The 21,243-nt window shown below is 34.2% G+C and overlaps 1 pseudogene; it reads right to left on the bottom strand.

Annotated features, from left to right (window-relative positions):
- Positions 1-354: 354 nt before the first annotated feature.
- Positions 355-819, bottom strand: LOC120598065 (60S ribosomal protein L17-like; annotated as a pseudogene).
- Positions 820-21,243: the final 20,424 nt, after the last annotated feature.

The following is a 21,243-nucleotide window of genomic DNA, read 5'->3' as shown; positions in this document are numbered from 1 at the left end:
AACCCATAAAATAAATAAAAGTAAATTGAGCTATCTGTGCAAAAACAGGTATGGAGCTATTAGGGATAATAAACCCCAGACTTAACATACTTTTAAACTTTTTAGGTTTTGGTATTTCAGCTGACAGAATAAATTCGTTGTAACTATCTAAACCAAGCAAAAAAATGAATGTAAATATATATTGCCGGAAAAATGAAAGGCAAAAGGCACTGGATTACTTGTAAGAAAAAGCATCTGGGAATGAATGGAATACAAATAGTAACTAGTTGGACTCTGAGATTGTTTTTATTTATTTAGTTAGTTAGTTAGCTAGTTATTTATTTACTTATTTTCTGCTTTTACTTTTATTAGCATTTATTCGATGCTGAATTTACTCCCCATAAGTTTTTGTTTCTTCAGTTTCTTCTGGGGTATCTTTTTCTTCTGAGCAACCTCCACTTCTGGTTTAGGAATAGTCTGCTCTTTTTCAGTGAGGATCTCAGCGAGGCAAGGAGAGCTCATGTAAGGGTTAATTTGCCCATGAGCTGTATTAGCTCTGCACTGCATCTTGGGAGCTTTGTTCACCTGGATGGGCTCAATGACCAGAGAATCCACATCTAAACTGTCAAATTCAGCATTACTGTCTGCATTTTTAAGCATGTGCAGCAAAATTTTAACATTCTTTTTGGGCCACTGACCCTGTGTCCAGCCCTACCATTTGGCCTGGGCACACCTACCAACTCCACCATAGTAATGATAGAATGGCACATATTGCTTCTGTAAGGTGACATCCTTCAGATACTTGGTAGCTTTTTGGATATGCATACCCTTGATGGCCTGAGCAGTTTCATGAATGTTCTTACAGTGAACTGAAGATTTGAACCTCTTGATTTGCATGATTTTGTGGGGTTTTCTGGGCAAGTAAATAGTGAACCATTTTCAGAAGTTACCTTAGGCTGCTTATGGGAAGAGCTGAGGTTGTTTCTAGACCATCTTTCAGGTATTGCTGGTAAGAGCTCTGAGGCACTTTTCAATGCCTTTAGGCTCGAGGTCACCTCTTCTTGCTTTTAACAGTTTGTGATTTTTCACGTATATTCAAAGGTTTAGTTGCTTCAATTGAATGTACCCATCATAATACATTTACAATACATTGCATGACTTATCTTTGTATCTTTGAGGCTCACAAAAAGCCAGCATATAGTAGGTGCACAATATTTGTTTGCTGTGGAAATGAAATGTTTATCCCCTCTGATGAGGGCTTTAAGTTATTTGGGATAGCTTACCCCTAAATTCCTATAACACTTGTCTATGTCTCACAAGCCAAGGTTTTTGACCACTAGGTTTAAAAATGATGAGTGAGTTCAAGTAATATGGAACTGTTCTGGTCAGTCCCACACCAGAGGAAAGAATGCCTATCAGTGCCGATAGAAGGTAAGAATACAGAGTAAAGAAGTTATCTTCTTCTGAGTGTCTGAAGTCACCCCTTGATCTGAATAATCAAAGAATATTTATTAGCAAGTTTAGAAATGCTCAAATGTCCTACTTAGTTCTCGTTCTGACTAGATAATTTTGATTTTTGCATTACTTTGCCTAGGATCTTTTCTCCTACTGCTCACTTCCTTGCTTATAGCACTCCAGCCACACTTGGTTGGCCCTTCATCATTTGAATCTCATCTCAGATGTCACCTTATGAAAGAGGTCATCCCTGATTATTCTGTCTTCAGGCCACACTCTTCTATCACATTATCCTAGTTTCATTTCCTTGACTTAATACTCTCAGAAATGATCTTGTTTATTTGCCTACTTCTTTCAACCTATTTCTCCTACCATTACATAAAGTTGTTGAGAGCAGAGTTCATGTCTGTCCCTGTGCCCAGAACTCTGGCCACATGTAATGAGCAAAGAAAAACCATAGGATTAGCTCTCCAACACTGGGTTGTAAACCTGGCGGTAGCATGTATCAGCATATGACCTTGAGTAGGTTATGTAAACTCCTTACATTTCCTCATCTATAACATGCAGTTCATAATATCTTCCCTGTAGGCTTATTGTAAATTTTAAATAGTACGTGTAAAGTATATAATATAGTACCTCTCATGTACTAAACAATCAATAAATGATGACTGATATTGTCATTATGGATACACTCCCCTAATACCTAACCCCTTATAAGAATGTGTGATCAAATGTCCAGTTAGCTTCCAACAAGCAGAGCATCTGGTAGCCTTTTCATTCCCATACCAGGTCCTCCAGACTGACACAGGGACCTGAGGACAATTATAGAGTGTGTATTCAGATAGGCCAATTGGGAGAGCCATTTCTATCTTTTCCTGCTTTCCTGGGAGCATCTCTGTTTCCAGAGGTAGGTATTTTCCAGAGTCCATTGGATTCTTCACTAGAATTCCAGAATGCTCTGGAGAGATCAGGAAGATGATTCTGAAAGTCTGAAACAAGTAGCCCTTCCTCTCCAGGTAGTATCAGAACAGAAGTTATTCTGGTCTTCTCAATCTCACATGAGGCTGGATAAGAGCCAAATCTATGGAAAATTACAAATAATCATAACACTAATAATTTACTAGCATCTTTCAAGTGCCACATGTTGTGTTCAGGGTTTCACAAATACATCATCTCATTTAATTTATCTCATTTATCTTCATCAACAATTCTGTGATGTTAGTATTAGTAGTTCCCTTTTAGAGACAAGGCAATTAAGGCTCAGATTTTAAACTCTTATTTGCCCAAAGTCACATGGCTAGGTCTGTCTTACCTCCTTCAATATAATACTGTTAAGATCCTAGTCAGAGATAATGGAGCCTGACAATGATCCTTGTTGGGCTGACCCGGAAGATATGGGTTTGTCCTAATGTACTGAGTAAGATATATGTGAACATTCTGACAACTGGACCTCCAGCCACTGTCACAATCCTAACCACCTTAAATGTTTTGGTCAATTTCAGAAGAAGCCTCAGATATCATTTACTTTGGAACATCCAAGAAACGGTTATCAACCTTAAAGTTCATTGGGCAATATGGAAATGGTCTTAAAAGGTGAGATTTTTTTTTTCCCTTTAAGTCATATATTGATATTGAGAACAATTGATATTGATATATTGATATTGAGGACAATGGTTAAAACCAATCTTATATAGAATGGCCTAAGATTGTAAAACTTAAAAAAAATATATAAATATGGGGATCCTACTTTGTTTTAGAATTTCCATACCTATAAATGACTTGGACCTTTACAACATTTTAAAAAATTAATTCTCAAATAGGTGATGAATCTTCTTTCCAGGATTGCTGTACTTTAGAGCTTTATCGTATCTCTATGTCCTATTGTTTCTCAAAGCAGTTTAGTGTAGGTGTTATTCATGTCCACAGTTTATTTTATTAGTATGCCTCAATAAAAGGCAAGGACACAAGATCACTATCCCCAGTGTGGCATCTGCCAGGGACAAATGATTTTTCTTTTCTTTCGTCCTGGACAGACTATTATCTCCAATAGCCATGTCTAAAGCAAGAGCGTGGAGTGGATTAGTTCAAATACATCTGCTGTACTTTGAGGGAAAAAAAATATTATATCCTCTTGATGATGAGTCAGCAAAACAGTGGAGTTATTTCTATGAAGAGAACAACCCATTACACAGTATCGTGCCTGCCTGTTCCTTTTTTTTTAATGTTTGAGATGTAAACTGTTATGTTCTTGATTTTTAATATAGTGGATCCATGAGGATTGGAAAAGACTGCATTCTTTTTACAAAAAAGGAAGAAACGATGACCTGTGTGTTTTTTTCTCAGACATTCTGTGAACGAGAAGGTCTGAGTGAGGTAAGAGTTGAGATTTTTCTTTGATTCTAATAGTAATGGTGTTTTCACTTCCTATCTCAGGAGGTTAAGTCTATCATGGATTCTTTATGATTCTGGTTTGAAAATTTAGGAATATGTTTGGAAAGTGGAGAGAGGGTGGCTGGACATTCTGGGGTCGTTGGAGGCCTTCCTGTTGACCCTTTCTTGAATGGGTTTTTAACTTCTAGGCAGTTTTCAGAACTTTATTTTCCTTATCTGTGTACCCAGATCTCCCAGAATAAGAGGTTCCTTTTGGCACACACAATGAGCTTTTTTCGAAGAAACCTGCAAAACATTTCTACCATTCTGTGCCAAAAATGGATTGTCATTTTTAGTGTATGTGCTGCCGAAGTAAGCACTGGATTATCATTTTTTAAATAGGATGTTGAATTCAAAGACACGGGATACAAAAATATAAAGAAATTGAATGTGAAGTAGACTTAAAACTATAACTCTAGTGACCATAACTTCAACTCCATTTGATGACCCAGAGACATTTTATTAATTTTCGGTGTCTGAGTTTTACTGTTAAGAATATCAGTTATAATTCACTACAGCAAATATATGTTGAGAATCTAATGTCTGTCCAGCACTGGCTAGACCCTGTGGAAGGTAGAAAAAAAGCAGAAGATCATGTGACCATCAAAGTGTTTTCAGCACTGTCGCAAAATAAGGCAGACACATGTGAGTTGGATAAATAACAAAATGAAGGTGTTTAAAAAGAATGTGTTCAATGAATATGTGTTCTTGATGTTACAAATTGCCAAAAGCAATGATATGGATGGAGAGATTAGAGAGCCTTGAGTGGTCATTGAGGGTTTTATGAAGCGGATACAACTTGCATCTGGAAGGGCTTGTTTGTGGAGAGAAATGGTGTACAGCAAGTCTCAGATCAAGTATGAACATGGCGACTGGAAAGTACAGAAATGGGAAATTGACCAGAAGGAGCACAGTGTGCCCAGTGACAGCAGTGGAGTGGGGCTGGGTAATAAGAACAGTCTGTATGCAATAGAGAGTAGCTGAGTGAGATTCTGACATGACGAAAAGTGATGCTTTAAGCATTTATGTTGTACTTTATGTACGTAAAGGGCATGAGAAACTGGGCTAAAGCTGAGGTTATAGCTTTCCTGAAATGGACCATTCCCCTCGCCCCACCTTTTTAAAAATTTAAATGAGAAACCTCTTTCCATTTCCACAGAGGCAGTCTCTTTCAACAATATTAGCTGATTCTTTTGATACTTTTCTAAACACCTTTAAGCAATGTGCTTGTGTTTCTATTTCTTTATTTGATTTAGGCATCCTTTAACTTAAACTCCCACCATAAAAGAAGAGGATATTTTTATTTATTTTTTCTCTGATGCTATCACAAACACACACCCCTATCAATTCTCCGCCCTTAACATAGTTCAGTTGTCATTATGGTTATGCCAATATTTAGTATTTACATTACAAGTCTATATAAATAACTATTCACAATTATACTGTGTCATAAACTATTGTATTTTCTGTTTTCTGTGCAACTTTTTATTTTCCCTACAATTAATAATTCCTTAGTGTTCTACGTACTTATCACTATCACTGAATATTTGCTTGGCTTTCTATATCTTTATCACTTCTCATGTACTGCAGCTCACACTTCTGTTTTCTATGGGATCTGCCGGCTGCCATCCTGGGATCTGCCCTTGTCATCATCCTGGCGAGTCTCTTCACCTCTCTTCTGTTTCAGATCTCAGATCCTAAATCTCATGTGTTCTTTCATAGTTTGCTCGCTCTGCTTTATGTAACATATCCTTTCTTTGCAAGGGTGCATGAGAGGTAAAATATTTTGATACCTCATATGCATGAAAATATTTTTATCTTACTTGAAAACTTAATGATAGTTTGATTTGGTGTTATTTCTAGGTTGGAATAAATTTTCCTTCATAACTTAGAAGGCATTTCTCCATTATCTTCTAGTTTTTAGTGTTGTTATTGAGAAGTCTGAAACCATTTTAATTTCTGGGTCTTGTATGTAACCCATTTTTTTTTCTCTCTTCTCTATTCAAAAAAAAATTTCTTTTAATTAAAATCATTTGGATGACATTGGTTAGTAAAATCTAACAGGTTTCAAGTGTATGATTCAATAATATGTCTTATGTATACAGCATTGTGTGTTCACCACCCAAAGTTATATTTCCTTCTGTCACCAAATATTTGTCCAACCTAACCCTCTATGCTTCTTGAAGGGCAGTAGAATCTTTCTTCTCCTCAATGTTCTGAAACCTTTTAAGGTTTCGCCTTTGGGCGAGTCTATTTGCATTAAATGTGCTGGGCTGTTGCTGGGCGGTTGCTAGACGTTTTCATGTCCTTCAATTCTGGGATATTTTCCTGTAACATTTGATGATTTTTTTTTTCCCACCTATGTCCCTTCGTAACTTTTATTTCTTGGTTCTTGATATCTGAGACTGGTTCTTTAATTTTCTTACCTTTCCTGTCCTATATTTTTGTCCTTCGTATTTTTGTTTTGTCTTCTGGGAGATTTTATAACTTTTATCTTCCAACCCTTTCATAGAAATTCTTTTCTACAATCACATACTTGATTTCCAAGGAGTCTTTTCTCTTTCCTCAGTTACTTTCGAAAAGATATCTAGACCTTGTTTCATGATTACAGTATTTCCTCTTAGAGCTTTGAAGATACTAATAATGACTGACTTTTATTCCCTTGAAATTTTCGTGTTCCTCTTACAGTTTTTGTTTCCACTGAGTCATTTTGTTTATGCTTGTTTATTTGGTCTCTATTTTTGTTATTAGAGGCTTTTTTAAGATGGTTATTCATCCTGAACACAGTAAGTCTTCACTTAACTTCATGGGTAGGTTCTTGGAAATTGTGACTTTAAGCAAAACAATATATAACAAAACCAGTTTTACCATGGGCTAATTGATATAAAAAAGAGTTAAGTTCCTATGGCATATTTCTGTCACAAAAACATCACTACACTTCTAAATAAAGACCCAAAACACTTCTAACATTAACTTTTTAAAATAATTGTGAACTAAACGTTAAAGAAAGATTAATAAAAACAAGTTAGAGAATTTTTTTCCAACGCACCTATTCCATTGCAGGGTCATTAGAGGCCAGAGCCTCTCCCAGCAGCCTGGGGTACAAGGCTTGAACCAACCCTGGACAGGACAACCTTCCATCTCCAGGAGCGTGCGTGCATGCACACACACACACAGACCGGGGCAATGTAGACATGACAGTTCACCTCACATGCACATCTCTGGGATGTGGGAAGAAACTGGAGTACCCAGAGAAAACACACACAGACATGGGAAGAATGTGCAAACTCCACACAGACAGTGGCCCCATCTGGGGATCAGTTTATTTTTAACATTGTGATGAAACAATGTTGAACAAACGACATTATTCAAGAACCTGCTGTACTTCAAAGACTAGTCAGTAAAATGGCGATTGAAAGTCCTTAGAATGTGGGGGCGGGGAGGACTTGGCAGCTATGAGTGTCACAATAACGAGATCTAGCTAGGCTGTTTTATTGGGAAACCCTCAGTGTACTTTTCTTTGTCTTTGTTTCTAGGCTGGTCAGGTTTCTCAGAGAAGACTCCTGCAGTCTTTTGCCTGAAAGCCTACCAGACAGCTTTCTGGGAGCCGAATGGGAGAAGAGATCTGGGGTTCTCAGTATCCAATATATATACTTTCACTTAATCCCTCTAATCTCAGTAAGGTTCCCTGACAACTGTGCCAGATATGTCATTTAATCCAGAAGCACTTTGTTCCACTCTTTCGAGAGAGAATATCCAGTCCCTGTGGAGGTGGTGCAGGAGCTATTGCTAGATGCGGACTACACGCACTTCTAGCTCTCTTCTTCCTTTTCCCACCTTCACAGTTAATTCATGCCATCAATTTCTGAAACTTTTAAGGGACTCTGAATTATAAATTAGGCTAGTTCTTCTCTTTTCCTGCCTGGGCGTCGGATTGGTGTTCTTGGGTATGCTGTCATCTACTTTTCAACTTCTGAAATACTGATAGTGTTGTTTACTCTGCCATATTTCAAAAGAGAGCAGAAGTAGATTCCATCTGTCTCTACATTTCACAATGGGGCATTTTGGGATAAAACCCTGAGTATATATATTTGCTATGTGTCTCTTCCTTATAAAATGAAAATACAGGAGCTAAATAAACTGTTAACTTTGTGTTTTGCAATTTGGCTGAAGAGTGGACTTAATTAGGATCAGACAAACGCATGATGGTTTTGTTTGTGTGTTTTGTAGTAAACTGATGTGTATTTTTTTTATAGGTTGTGGTTCCAATACCTTCATGGCTAACAAAAACCAGAGAATCTGTCACAGATGATCCTCAGAAATTATCAGTGGAATTGTCTATAATTTATAAGTACTCTCCATTTAAAACTGAAGCTGAATTAATGCAGCAGTTCGATGTAATCTATGGAAAATGTGGTAAGATCATCAAAACTCTGGAATTTCAATGAAAATATCTATTTTCAGTGTCTCATGAAAGACACTACATGATTGTGTTTATATATATTTTTTATTTATAATGTCATGGGTAATCTCATATGGGACCAGTCGTTTATTTTATCCACATAAGTTTTTGTATTAAGAGAATCCAAACATATAACTGTAAGTCCCTAACACTGGGAGAAAGGTTTGTACTTGCACAAACTTGGTGAAAATGGATGAGAAGAGGATGATACAAGCTATACCACAGGGGCTCAATAGTCCCTGCCCCAGACAGCAAAATTAGGGGATGCTTTTTTACAGTGTCTAAGGTTAGATGATCCCAAGTTTATAAGAGTTAGCTATTTACAAAATAATGAATCCAGGTTTCTGTGGAAGTTAGGAAAAGCTTTGTAGATATTATTCTCCAAATTAATCTTTTTGCATTCTTTGAACCTCCACCAACTTTCTACTCAACACACAGAAAGCACGATGACTAGTAACATTTTCCAGTGCGAGTCTTTCTCTAGACTTCCACCACTTTTCATATCTAGAATCCTACTCTAGAGAAAGCTATGTGCATTCAGGTTTTTGAAACTCCTTGATTTTGTAATGTTTATAGAAAAATTCTGAGGAATTTGGTTCTCATTTAGCCTGTGTTACTTTAGAAATTTCTTCTCTAACCTATGGCATTTTGTTTAATAGTGATTAAAACACTTTTCAATTACAGTTGAAATTCAATATTATTTTATATTAATTTCAAGTGTTCAACATAGTGGTTAGACATTTAAATAATTTATGAAGTGATCCCCCCAGTGAGTCTAGTACCCACCTGGCACTATACATAGTTATTACACTATTATAGACTATATTCCCTATGCTGTACTTTCTATCCTTGTGATTATTTTGTAACTATCAATTTGTACTTCCTAATCTCCTCACTTTTTTCACCCAGTCTCCTAATCCTCCCTCTCATCTGGCAACCATCAGTTTGTTCTCTGTATCTTAACAGTGATGTTTTGTGTCATTTTCTTTTTCTCATAGAGGAAAGTAGTGGCAATTAACATATTATTTTAGTATTCATTTTAGTAACATATGCTTGATATGCTTTGAGGACAGTTAATGTAATCTCTTTGTTGACTTCTAATTGTGAAGTATTCTACAAATATTAATAAAGAGTGTACTATTTCCTGAATACTTTTCTAAATGGTTTATAAAATTGAACTCATTTAATCCTCAAAAGAACTGTATAATTTATGTATCTCATAAACTCCATCTCATAATCTATACAATTAGAAAATTTAGGTTTGGAGAAGTTTTGAAACTTATCTGTGAGGTCATTGCACTAGTAAATGGTTGGTTAGACATAAGCATTTAGGCTCCCAAGTTCAAATTCTTAGCTACTCTGCTAGTTTCCCTTGTATTTAAGTGCCACCAAAAAAGTGTATTTGGTTCTTTTTAATTTCTCTGACAGTCTTGTTTGTCTTCATATCATGAACAACCTTATAAAGAATTTGGACTTTTTTGTTAACTATGTTTTAGAGCAGGGGTCGGCAAACTATGGTCCACAGGTCAAATCTGGCCCCATACCTGTTCTTGTAAATAAAGTTTTATTGTAGTGCAGCCATACTTTATTCATTTATGTATTCTCAGTGGCAGCTTTCATGCTGCAATGGTAGAGTTGTGAGTAGTTGTGACACAGACCATATGGCCTTCAAGGCTTGAAATAGTTATTACCTGGCCCTTTAAGAAAAAAAATTACCAATATCTGTATTGGTAACAGGGTCTAAAAGTAATACTTCGTATTTGCACAAATTTTAAAAACTCATATTTGTTCTTATGTGCATTGATTTTAGTTCACCAATGAGAATTTTACCTATAATACAAATTTGTCTAAGGGATCAAACAATTTTCACAATGCAAATTATGAAAAGAGTGCCCAAGTTTAAGGATCCACATTGAAAGACTTAACAATGATTTGAGTTGTAATAAGAAGCACTATGCTATAGAAACTCAATACTCTTTGACAGAGAGTGGAGTTGCCAAAAGAAATATTTCTTGGAACTTATCCAAGCATATTTATTGAAGTACAAAGGGAGATTTGGCTTAGAGTATGCTTAAATCAATAGATGTGATAATATCACCATTACTACTATTTAGTTTAGTTCAAACAGTGACAAGTCAAACATCTATTTTCCACTAGGTACCTTGCTGGTTATTTATAACTTGAAGCTTCTGCTTAATGGAGAACCGGAGTTGGATGTTAAAACTGACAAGGAAGATATACTGATAGCCGGAGCTCTTGAGGAGTGAGTAATGAGTGTGTCTGACAGAATGTCTCTCAACCATGGTACAGAGCTATAGTCAGGAGCCCTGCATCCTGGTTCTAGGTATGAGGCTACTGGGGTTTAGCACTAGGACAATTCATTTTATCCCAATTACAGATGAAATAAGTTAGGCTAGATCACTCTTTCTCAAACCTCACGCAGCCTCCTAGTAACCTGAGCTGCTTCTTAGAGGCATAGGATCCTTTCTCATCCCAGACCTATTGAGTCAGAATCTCCAGATATCAAACCTAGTAATGAATATTTTCCATATGTTCTCCAGGTGATTCAGAGGTCCCAATATGTGTGGTGACTACTGGAATATAAGATCTCTAATATTCTTTAATTCTAAACCACCTATTTTATGAATATTAAAATTGAAAAAAAAATAGTTCATTATTCAGTACAGATTACTAAAAATGTATAGTATGGTGTGAATTAAAAAAGGAATATGACCAAATTGCAATTCAGAATGGCCCTATGAACTGCATACTTGCAGTTTATGAAAAGGTAAATTGATAGATTAATTTTTCTTGGCTATTAGGAATCTGTAGGAAATGCAATGAGAAATCACTAAGGGGCGTGGGTGAAAAAGTGTGGGAGATAATGAACTAGTTACTAAACCTAGGTTTCTCTAAAATAACTTTGTATTTAAAACATTAGCTTAAACATGTAGTTTCTTGGTGTTAGAACTCTAGAGCTAGAAAAGATTTTAAAGGAATCTAATCCAATCTGATTCATTTTATAGGTTGTCCAACAAAAATATATAATGAGAGCCACAAATATGAACCAATATGTACTTTTAAATTTTCTAGTAGCCACATTAAGAAAAATTTAAAAAGGTGAAGTTAATTTTAATAGTTTTAATTTAATCTAGTATATATAAAATATTATAATTTTAATTTCAATGTGAAAAATATTAAGATATGTTTTACATTTTTTTCATATTAAATCTTTGAAATCCAGAGTGTGTTTTATACATATAGCATGTCAATTTGGACTAGTGCCTAAATAGCCACATGTGGCCAGTAGCTGCCATATCTTAGTTTGAGACTAAGATATTAACACTCAAGTAAACACATTAACTTAACAGTGGCCTATGCTTTTTTTGGACTTTGAGGTAAAATTTAGAAAGTCTCTTCCATGGCTGGAAAATTTATTGTTTGGTAACACACTTTTTAGATGATCTGATTTATATGCTCATTTGTGGAATTCTTAATTTACACAGAAATGGAGGTTGTTTTCTTTTAGGAAAAAAAAATCATCCTGATTACTATTGAACAAATACTGGTGACCCTTTTGCCAGCATTAACATGCCAATATCAGGAAGGAGGCCAAGAACGGTTACGAGCACCTCCATTACTGTCTCTTCCTTTTCCTGCTGGAGCTGTCCTTCCACTTAAGAGCTGATTCCAAAACCAATATCTCATGCTATTTAAAAGCCTTGAGCATAAATTTTCAAATAGTTATCTGTCAGAGTGCCTTGGCATTTCAACACTAACATCAGGAAATAACATATTATTAGAGGAATAATTTAACAGCTAATTCTTTGGGAAAAAGTTCTTACTGTTTCCGGATTGTTTAACGAAGCCAGAAGCTTCTTAAACCATTTAAGCAGTTAATTATTTTAAAAAAAGAAAATGATGTAGGATAAGTACAATTACACTTTGGAACATTGACTACGTTGGATTATTTTTTGTTTGATTTTGTTTCTTTTTTTTTTTCATTAAATTTATTGGAGTGACTTTGGTTAATAAAATTATATAGGTTTCAAGTATACAATTTAATAATACATCATCTGTTTATGGTATTGTGTGTTCACCACCCAAAGTCAGATTTCCTTCTGTCACCATATATTTGATCCCCTTTACCATTTTCTACCTCCTCCCGTTCCCGCTTTTCCTCTGGTAACTGCTAAACTGTGGTCTGTGTCTATGAGTATTGTTTGTCTTGTTCGTTTGTTGCTTGCAGTTTTATATTCCATATATGAGTGAAATCATATGGTTCTCAACTTTTTCTGTCTGATTTATTTTGCTTAGCATGATTATCTCAAGATCCATACATGTTATTACAAGTGACAGTATTTTGTCTTTTCTTATGGCTGAGTAATATTCTATTATATATATATATATATCTACCGGATCTTTTTTATCCAATTGTCTGTCAATGGACATTTCGGTTGTTTCCACATCTTGGCCACTATGAATAATGCTACAGTGAACATCAGGATGCATACATATTTATGGATAAATGTTTTCAATTTTAGGGGGTAGACACCCAGAAAAGGGATTGCTGGGTCATATGGTAATTCTATTCTTAATTTTTTGAGTAACCTTCATACTGTTTTCCATAATAGCTATTCCAATTTACATTCCCATTAGCAGTGTATGGGGATTTCTTTTTCTCCACAACCTCTTCATCACTTGTTTTACTTGTCTTGTTGATGATAGCCATTCTTACAAGGGTGAGGTGGTATATCAATGTGGTTTTGATTTGCGTTTCCCTAATAGCTAGTAAAGTTGAACATCTTTTCATGTGTCTGTTAGCCATTTGTATGTCTTCTTGGGGGAAGGTTTATTCAGATCCTTTGCCCATTTTTTAATCGGATTGTTTGTTTATTGTTGAGTTATATGAGTTCTTTATATTTTTTGGATATTAGCCGCTTATTGGAGGCGTTGCTTGCAAATACCTTCTCCCATTCAGAAGATTGCATCTTTGTCTTGCTGATGGTTTCTTTTGCTGTGCAGTTTTTTAGTTTGATACAATTCCATTCATTTTTTTTGTTGTTGTTTTTACTTCCCCTTGCCTTTGAGGTCAAATTCATAAAATTCTCTCTAAAACCAAGATTCATGAGTTTAGTACCTACGTTTTCTTCTATGCAATTTATTGTTTCAGGTCTTATATTTAGGTCTTTGATACATTTTGAGTTAATTTTGGAGTATGGTGACAGATAGCATTCTCGTTACTTTTGTATGTGGCTTTCCAATTTTCCCAGCACCATTTATTGAAGAGGCTTTCTTTTCTCCATTGTATGTTTTGGCTCCTGTGATGAAAATTATTTGCCCATATGTATGTGGGTTTATTTTTGGTCTCTCAATTCTGTTCCATTGGTCTGTGTATCTGTTTTTCTGCTAATACCATGCTGTTTTGATTATTGTTGCTTTGTAGTATAATTTGAAGTCAAGCAGTATGATACCTCTAGCCTTATTCTTTTTTTTTCCCCCCCTCAGAATTGCTTTGGCTGTTTAGGATCTTTTATAATTCCCTACAAATCTGATAATTTTTTGTCCTAATTCTTTAAAAAATGCCGTTAGGATTTTGATGGGGATTGCATTAAGTCTGTATACTGCTTTGAGTATTATGGCTGTTTTAACCATGTTGATTCTTCTACTCCGTGAACATGGAATATCTTTCCATTTCTTTATGTCTTCTTTAATTTCTCTTAATAATGTCTTATAGTTTTTAGTATATAGGTCCTTCACATCCTTTATTAAGTTTATTCCTAGGTATTTTATTCTTTTTGTTGCAACTGCAAAAGTAATTGTTTTTTTATTGCTTTTTCTGAAATTTCATTGCAATGGATTTTTATATATTGATTTTGTATCCTGCAACTTTACTGTGTTTGTTTATTGTTTCTAATAGTTTATTGGTGGAGTCTTTAGGATTTTCTATATAAAGAATCATATCATCTGCAAAAAGTGACAATTTGACTTTATTCTCAATTTGGATGCCTTTTATTTCTTTCTCTTGTTCAGTCACTCTAGCTAGGACTTGTTTGATTTTTCAACAAAACTTTTCATTGTTTTATCACAAGGAAGTCTTTTAAAGACAGGGATGGGATTTTATGAGGAAGGATTAGTGAAAAGAGGAGACATAATTTCTATACTAACAATGCTAGACATTTCATGGCTTCCGATACAAGTACCATGGTGGTGCCTAGAAGGGGCAGCAATAGCACCTCCTCAGGCCATGGAGAGTAATGCCACCTGAGTTTTCTTCTCTAAAAAGTTAGTGGATTCTGACATTAACATCCCATTCCTCTTCACTCAGGGACTGGAAACTCATTAACTCTTGGAGCTAAATGAAAACATCTGGTCCAAGGTGCATTTTTTTCTGATACTTTTTGCATTTATGCTTTCTGATATTTGAACTTCTAGTCAAATACAGTTGACATCATTTTGGTTTTAAGAACAAGTGGTTTATAATGTAACAACTTCTTTACCATTTCTTTTTATTGTGGTTACTGTATCCCCTTAAAGCCACTGGGCATGATTCTACATCTATCCAAAACAATTTTCAAACATTGGAACTATGTTATTTTCACCTTCTATCTTAGATGGGGTGGTCCTACTGGTTCTGAAAATAATTTAATTTTCTACATAGGAATAGGAAAATTCAAGCTTTCAGGCTTTTGTTTGGCCTCAGAGGAGAGGTTTTCTGGTATTTTTTATTTTCTTCTAATTTTGCTTATTGTAAAATCAAGAGTGAAACAATATTATAAAAAATGTTTAGGAAAATAACTCACATATCAAAATTATTGATTTGTATTATTTTATTCTAGTTTTAAGTGCAATTTCTCATTTTTTCTATTTATGATTTGTTTCTAAATTTTATTATAAGTTATTAGGTAGTCTTGATAAGTCTGATTTCATGATAAATGGTTTCTTGATAAATGGCTTTATAATCATCCATTGAATTGATTCATGGTAATTTACATGACTATTTCTGTATTTTTGGATACTGACATTGGTCCTAACATTTCACATTATTTATGGATAATGTTGAAATAAACATATTCTTAAAGATGTTTTTTTTTCTTTTTATTTATTTTCTTAAGATAGATTCTTAGGATGGAAACTTCTGAGTGAAAGAGTCTGAACTTTTGTCTAGCTCTTGTGAATATTTGGTATTGGTTCCAAACATAGCAATCAAAACTCTTCATCATTCTGCTTTGGGTTGAAGCTCTAACTGTAGTAATCGGACCATTGGCAGGGCCTTGTTTCTAGATGACAATAACCTCATGAAAACTTAATCAGGAGTGGTATTCAGGCACATAGGCAATGGCGGCATGGGCTTTAGCAATATCTGTCTAAAGACAACCTGTTTTCACTTAAATTTAAAAGAATGTGTAAATAGATAACAGACATCTCAGAATTTCAGAATGCAGATGAGGCAGGAGTTTGCATTTAATGCGGGATATATTAAATCAGAATTTGAATCTGTGAATGTGGTAAGTGGAGAGTGCCAGGGACTTATACGTAGGTTCCAGAGTGTTATGGAGAAAGCGGGAAAGAATCATGTTGAATTATATGTCATGTTAAACTTAGGCAAAGTTCCCTGGAAGGGAAGAAGATGGCATGAAAAATAACTGTAAGAAATCTAAAGAAAATCAAGAGTTTGGAACAAAGAGGTGGGAAAAAAGGCTGAGAATACTGAACATTAAAGAAAATAAAAGTTGAATTCATAACAGGAAACAAGATATTTTCTTTAGGACTGGAGTTAGACAATGCTTGTTTATTAATTTATGTTGTGGTAATTTTTGGAATTCTAGACCAAGTCCCATATCTCAAACCTCCGCAAATTATTTTCCCCATCAAGTTGTATTTTTCCCCTTTGAAGTAGTCCATTTGTGCAAAACAAAATCGAGTTAATTTGTTCTCTTCTTCTTACTAGTAGCTGTTAGTAATCTTCAATTATAATCACACAGGTGATTAAAATTTAGAATCATTTTCAAAGGTCCTACATTGGAGTGCAGTAGCATTGAGCAAATAGAAATGACAGGCTGGTGGAGGGTTTTCAGATGAGTCAGCACCCATCATTACCTGCTATGTGTGTAGCATAAATTGGCATCTGCAAAACCTACAAGGTTGTAATTCTACTTTAGTGTTCCTTACACAGAGAGAGTTTATGTAGATGCCATGTGTGGAATTACAATTCTATAATCAAGATGTTTTAAATTTCACTGATAGGACATAGAATTCTTTATGTGGAAATTAGTAAGGAATTATAATTTCATAATTTAGATTTTGAAATTTTATATAAGAGATGCCGTTGAATCCTGGATCCAAGCATTAGTTTTTTTTTACTCTCTCTAGTATCTCACTCTTACTATTTCCTTGGTGGTCCAGCACCTATTCCAGGGGCATTAATCTTTGGGCAGAGGGTGGAGTGGGCATGAAGGGAGGTGCTTCAAGTAGTACACATATATTGATTTATTGAAAACTATTCAAACCTTCATAAACACACAAATAAGTGTAATATTCTCCACTCCAGTTCCCTCAACCTCTGTACTCCTACCATAGATGTTACTCTGCAACTTGAGTTTTTCTTCTGTTTTGCCATTTGTTTTTTTTTTTATTTTTTGTATTACAGTTGACATTCAATATTATATTAGTTTCAAGTGTACTGCATAGTGGTTAGACAATTATATAACTTATGAAGTGATCCCCCCAATAAATCTAGTATCCACTTGGCACCGTACATATTTATTACAATATTATTACCTTTATTCCCTCTACTGTACTTTACAACCCCATGACTATTTTGTAACTACCAGTTTGTACTTCTTAATCCTTTCATCTTATTCACCCAACCCTCTAACACCCTCCCATCTGGCAACTGTCATTATGTTCTCTGTTTCTGTTAGGTGTTTCCAATTGTTCATTTATTTATTTTGTTTTTTTTTTTTAGATTCCACCTATAAGTGAAATCAAATACTGTTTATTTTTCTCTTCTTTCTTATTTCACTTAGCATAATACTTTTTAGATCCATACATGGTGTCACAAATGGTAAGATTTCATTCTTTTTATGGCCGAGTAATAGTCCATTTATATATGTACCACATCTTTATCCAATTGTCTAATGTTGGACACTTAGATTGCTTCCATATATTGGCTATTGTATATGAAATATCCTTCTTTGTCTTTTATAGCCTTTGTTTTAAAGTCTATTTTGTTTGATATAAGTAATGCTACCCCAGCTTTTTAAAAATTTTCATTTTCATGAAATATCTTTTTCTATCTCTTTACTTTTTGTCTGTGTACGCCTTTCAATCTGAAGTGGTTTCTTGTAGACAGCACATGTAAGGATTTTGTTTTCTTCTCCATTCCCCACCCTATGTCTTTTGATTGGAGCATTTTATCTATTTACATTTAAAGTAATTATTGATAAGTACATAGTTATTGCCATTTTATTATTCATATTTTTTTTCTTCTTTTTCTTCTTAAAAACCCTCTAACATTTCTTTTAATACTGGTTTGGTGCTGATGAGCTCCTTTAGCTTTTTCTTGTCTGAGATGTAACTTGAGTTTTTAAATATATCATCTAGATTTTTCATTATTTGTTAGTTTATATTAGATTTAACTTGTTCTTTTTTTTAACTTTTTTTTTAAAAAAACTTTTCTTTGGAAATTTAGACTTTTCAGAAGGGTTACAAAGATAATACGAAGAATTCCAATATACTTTTTACTCAGATTCTGTAAAAGTTGATATTTTACCATAGCTGCATTATCATTCATCCTTTCCCTCTTCCTCTCTTTATATATGGTATGGGTTATTTATTTATTTTTTTATTCTGAAAGTTATACTACATTACCATTAATATTAATTTTGTAGCTAAAGTTGTCCTGGATTTGTCCTAGTGTGAGCCTGTTCAAGCTGGCTCTTCTGTTCTTTTGACATATTACCATCATTTTTGAGCATCTTTGTACTTTTTGGCACCATAAGACATTTTAGGTTCGTATTATACCTCTCCTTCCCCTGCTGTAGTACTGCAATTAGCTCTTTCTCCAAAGAACCCTGGTTCTTTTTATTGAATAATGCTATACCTTATTTTTTAAAACGACTTTGTTAACCTCTGCATTATGGCCATATCTTACAGGTTTCAAAATTTAGAACTATCAGTGTTCCTTATTTTTGAATAGTTTATGAATTCCATTTTAATTTTTTTTTCAACTCAAGAATTAGTTTTAAAGGGTATTTTAAAAATCTGTAAGTACATAGGTTTTTTTTAGGGGGGTTCAAATATCCTTTTATTATTGTTCTATATCTTTTATTATTTTTCCGGGACGAGTGATCAAAATATGTAGCCCGTGTTAAATCTACTCTTTGAAATCTGTTGTGAATTTTCTTGTGGCTTAATGTTTTAAACATTGGAAAAACAATCTCTGATAAGGATAGGTTTTGTTACAGTAATCTTTTGATTAAATTATTTAAATCATCTATATCTTTCTATTTCTCCTTGATTCCTCAGTTGCTGAGAGCAGTACATTAGACTGTCTTACAGTATCTATGGCTATGTCCATGTTCCTTGTATTTCTGCTAGTTTTTGTTGTATATGATTCTGAGTTGTTACATTTGGGTCACATATATCATTTTGTTTAAATGAACCTTTTATTAACATAAAGTATCCTTCTGTTTCAGTTAACACTTTCTAATAATTTTGTTTCCATTTTATCTAATATTAACCCATATTTGCTTTCTTTTGGTTAATTTTTATCACTATATATTTTGATACTGTTTTATTTTCAGTAGTGCTGTTTTGATTTTGGTTTGTCTTTTATAAATGGCACATAACTAGATTTTTGACTCAGTCTAAGTGCTTCTATATTTTAATAGGAAATTTACCTAGTTCACATTTATTGTGACATCTGCTATAGTTTAACTTAACTCTGCCTTCTTTTATGTTTTATATTTTTTTTCTTTGGTCACTGTTTGTGCTCATTTGGTTTTTGTTTATTTTGCTCTGCTTTATTTTTCCTTTCTCTCCCTTTGCGAGATTGGTTGTAATTTTTCTTTTTTCAAACAAGGTGTTTTATATTTTTCATTTCAATACTTTGAAAATTATTTGTCCTCTTATATACCTTCATATAGTGTCTTTACATTTTAAATAAACATATCTAAACTTGAAATTTTCTTAAAAGTGTAAAGTTAATCAGTTTCTATATAATCTTAACAATAAGTCAAATTCTTAGTATGCTTTTATTTTTCTTTCTTGCAAGTTCCATTTTTTGATTTTTTTTTTACCTAGGATTTATTTACAATATTTTACAATATTTTATCACACCCTACATAAATAATTTTTTAGACTAAATTATAAGGTTTATTATTTTCTTTGCTTACCACTCTGTTTTCCATATCATCTCTATTTATCTATTGGCTCATTTGCTGGATTATATTTCAGAGTCTTTTAGAAGTAAACTTTTGAAAGTTTTGTATCTTTAAATGTGTCTTTATTTTTTGCTTCCACCTCTGTATTTGTATAAATAGATAAAGAAATGTCTCAAAAATAATTTCCCTCAGAATTTATTGCTTATTTGACTTCCCGAATCTGTGTTGTTAATGAGAAGTCTGATACAGATATGATTACTGAACTTTTATAAATTACACATTTTTACCTTGGATAGCTTTTAGGGTTTTTTTATTTTTATTTAACCTTTAACAATTCCCACAATATGTCCATCTATGGACTTGTCTTTTTATACTTCTGCATACTCAGCAATTGGAGGGCACTTCTAACTTGTTTATTTCATATGAGATCTATCTTTAAATAGATTCAGACTCAACTACTTCTTGTATCTTCTACTGTTATGACGATGGTCCAAGCCACCATCATGTCCCACCTGGATTATTGCAGTAGCCCTCCCACTGGTCCACTGGTCTCCTTGCTTCCATGCTTTGCCCTCTAAAACTATTCCACCCTTGCCTCTTTGTAGCAGCCAGAGCAGTCTTTTAAAAACTATCTACAAAACATTCTCCATTTCACTCAGAGAAAGAACCAGTCTTTACAATGTTCTGCAGAATCTTGCATAATATAGCTTTCTAATTCTTTCTCTGACCTCCCTTCCTCTTCTCTCACTCCTTACTAGGCACACAGGCCTCCTTACTATTCTTTTTCGGATTTCAGCAAAATACTGATATGTGTTCTTAGCCTACAGCCTGATTCTGTCTGTGTCTTTGATTCTATCTGTGGTGTAAGTTGAAGGGACCAAAACCTCAGGCTTATATACAGGTAGGGTCTGTGTGCAGTGGGGCTGCCTGCTACCTGAAGCTATCTTATAATTCTCACCCCTCTACGTTACATTGCAGAGCTGTGCTGCAAACCAGTCAACCTTAAAGGCAGGCAAAGTGGTACTTTACAGAAAAAGTGGACTTTGTAATTGCCTTAGAACTAGTTTCAAATCCTGGTTCTTTCACTTAGTAACTATCTGATTAAATAGTAGCTAGCTGTCTGATTGTTCGTTTTACATTCATCCAATTTTTGAGTATCATACCCTGTTTTAAGACTTGGGAATATATCAGGGAACAAAACTAATAAATATCTCTGCCCTTAAGTGGCTTGGATTCTGTTGGAAGAGCTTTCATTTTAGCGATAAGTTATTTATAGTCTCTGGACTTCAGCGTTCTCATCTATAAAATGAGTCTATAACATCATCATCTACTTAATATGAATGCTATAGAAATAGAATAGTCACAATACCTGGCACATGGAAGGAAGTTCTCAGGGCATTTTATTTCCCTCCATCCTATTTTTCCATACAACACTTCTTCCTAACACTTATTATAGCGCTCTGGAAACTAACTCAGTGTCTGGTACATAGCACACAACAAATAAATTGAATTCAATAAATTGGATTGAGT

Source organism: Pteropus medius, unplaced genomic scaffold (genome assembly GCF_902729225.1).
Source record: "Pteropus medius unplaced genomic scaffold, Ma_sr-lr_union100, whole genome shotgun sequence".
Taxonomy (NCBI): Eukaryota; Metazoa; Chordata; class Mammalia; order Chiroptera; family Pteropodidae; genus Pteropus; species Pteropus medius.
This window is presented reverse-complemented; position numbering and strand designations above follow the sequence as displayed.